This window comes from Caretta caretta, chromosome 5 (genome assembly GCF_965140235.1).
Source record: "Caretta caretta isolate rCarCar2 chromosome 5, rCarCar1.hap1, whole genome shotgun sequence".
NCBI lineage: Eukaryota > Metazoa > Chordata > Testudines > Cheloniidae > Caretta > Caretta caretta.
Window position 1 is genome coordinate 132,021,785 of NC_134210.1, and position 2,907 is coordinate 132,024,691.

The 2,907-nt window shown below is 44.1% G+C and overlaps 1 long non-coding RNA gene across 1 annotated transcript; it reads left to right on the forward strand.

Annotated features, from left to right (window-relative positions):
• Positions 1-442: 442 nt before the first annotated feature.
• LOC125637316 (uncharacterized) lies at positions 443-2,696 on the forward strand. The gene is made up of 2 exons (XR_007356895.2): positions 443-552; positions 2,456-2,696. It is a non-coding gene; the product is annotated as an uncharacterized LOC125637316 (long non-coding RNA).
• Positions 2,697-2,907: the final 211 nt, after the last annotated feature.

The window sequence follows — 2,907 nt, forward strand, 5'->3', positions numbered from 1 at the left end:
GGTGAATTGAAAAATACATTTTTTTTTGTTTTTTACAGTGCAAATATTTGTAATAAAAATAAATATAAAGTGAGCACAGTACACTGTATTCTGTGCTGTAATTGAAATTAATATATTTGAAAATGTAGTAAACATCCAAAAATATTTAAATAAATGGTATTCTATTGTTGTTTAACAGCGTGATTAATTGCTCGATTAATCGTGATTAATTTTTTAAATCTCTTGACAGCCCTACTTTCCACATATACCTTAGTTTTTGGCCTAGTAAGTAGCTGTGATGGATGCAGAAACATTTGTTCTGTCTTCTTTAATTCCCTTCCAGTATATGCCTCTCTGACTTTTGTTGCATGCCACAGTTTCACTTTTCAGTGCAGATGGCACCAAAGACTGGGGACATGTATTACAGCTCTTCTACTGAGCACGTGGGTGGTTTGGGAGAAAAGTAGCTTACTGGGTGTGTTGAATCTTTGCTTCCCTAAGTCCCTATGCTTTGGAACTGCTTGCCTGGCCAAATGCAGATGTCTGCTTCTACAGAACACGTCCTCAAGTGGGGTAAGTCAGCATAATCAGTGGAGCTATGATTTACCAGGGCTGAGGCTCTGACCCGATATTCTCTTAGTCACTGTTCTAGGGACCTTTTCCATCTCTCATTTCTTTTATTTGAATTTTATTTTACCTCTTACCCTCTTCGCAGATATCAATTTATGTCTCCCACGTCATCACTTTCTTTCCATTTTAAACACAAGTAGCACTCAGGGGTGTAGACTAGCATTAAAAAGATGAATAAATTGAAAAAAATCCCATAAATTGCTGTGAGCTCCCTACTTTCTCTTAGTTCCTATAGCAACCCCTCCAAATGTCCATAAAACCTGAGCTGTGAAGCACAGGTCTATGAAGAGTTAGAGCAGGCGAGTCAGTAACCTGCTTGGCGTTTGGCTTGTTTAATCTATTTTTCACACGCAGCTCTTTCATCTCCCTTCTGATTAAGTAGGATCCAGAATGCAGCAGGGTTCTATCAGCTGTTATTTTTAACAAGAAGCCTGCCTGCCAATGAGTTGCACTCAATGATAAAGATTAGAAGTCAAGATGAAAAAGAATAAAAAGAGAAATGTTCCTATTTATCGAACAGTGTCTCTAAAGCCTGAAATGTATATTGCATCATGAGAATGCCTTAGTACTATAGTTTTATATATGCATCAAGCTAAAACAGTTGGGGTATTTTGGACTGATAACATCATATTTAATGCAGCGTTCTAGGGCAGAAGACCAAAGGATCACCAAAAAAGTAAGTCATCCTTAAATGCATAGAATATCAGGGTTGGACAGGACCTCAGGAGGTCATCTAGTCCAACCCCCTGCTCAAAGCAGGACCAATCCCCAATTTTTACCCCAGATCCCTAAATGGCCCCCTCAAGGATTGAGTTTACAACCCTGGCTTTAGCAGACCAATGCTTAAAGCACTGAACTATCCCTCCCGCCCCACAATGGACTGAACTGGGTAAAAGGGCTGGATCCAGGCTAGAGGGATTTCTAGCCTGTGAATGAAACATCTGAGAACCCAGGGATAGCTCAGTGGTTTGAGCATTGGCCTGCTAAACCCAATCCTTGAGGGGGCCATTTAGGGATCGGGGCAAAAATTGGGGATTGGTCCTGCTCTGGGCAGGGGGTTGGACTAGGTGACCTCCTGAGGTCCCTTCCAACCCTGATAGTCTATGATTCATAGCCTAGAATGTCTTGTTAAATATAAAATAGATTGTAGCTATAAATATAGCTGACATGGCTTGCCAGCCAGAAAGCGTTAGCTTTTTGTATCGGGAGATGGGTCAAAACTGACCCTTTTCCATAAACCGTTTTGGTTTTGTTGAGCTGGTGTTTTCCACTGGAAAGGCATTTCATCAGAAAACTCCTGACCAGCTCAACGTTTGATCTAAATAGATAGAGTCGGAAGGGGAATAGACCCAGGAAGCTGAAATGAGTTCCCAGGGTTCCTCAGCATGTCACCATCGGAGCTGGAAAGAGAAGTCGGGTGGCCTGAGTCTCAGGGGACATCTAGGTGGCAGCCGAGGGTGTGAAAGGCAGCTCATGTCGATGTACCTGTGTAAGCTGTACTCTAGGTAGCTTGCTACCATTCGCAGTGAAGAAGCTGCAGCACAGGGTTGAGCACTGGCTGCCCAGGAGAGTACAGACGCCGTGGGTCGGGGGGTCATCTGCACTGAAGCCTGGGCCGTGGTGCCTCACTTCGATTTTTAGCATGTTAGCTAGCGCGGGTTTGTCTGCATGAGCTGCCCATTCACACTCCCGGCTGGAACGCAGACAGACCCTTAGTCTAATTCCCAGTCCATTAGGCAACACTGCTACTCCTGTCTTCGCACTATGCCAGGAAAGGCCAGTGTGTCTGAAAGCGTCATGGTATGTGTGGAGATCCATTGTCATTTTCCCTTTCCTTTTGTCGCAGAGAATCGTGCGCTGCCAACAAGAAGGCAACCCCCCTTCACTCCTCTGGAATTGTAATGGAGTCTATATCACACAGCAGTCTTTCCTGTTGATTGAATAGCAGTGGCAGTCACTTCTCATTTCATGCCGCTTAACCTCCAGTCCACCTCACGCTGCGGTAATCGCTAAACGAGCTGCTTTCTAACACGTTGACACAATTGCTTGAAATGGCAGAATAAATACAGTTTGTTTTTTCAGCCTCACTCCGTTGCTTTATTGACGGGGAGAATTTAGGAGCACTGCTGCTTTTTGTCCCCTAGTAATTGAAATTGTTTGCGAGGCAGGTGCTCTTGTTAACCAGATCGTGCAGGGGAAAATGATTGCGGTTTGCATCCCTGTTTGGAGCTGCTGTCTGCGGAATAGAGCTAGCTGTACTCGGTTCCGTGTTAAGCCAAGCCAAGGCTCTGCTCCTCA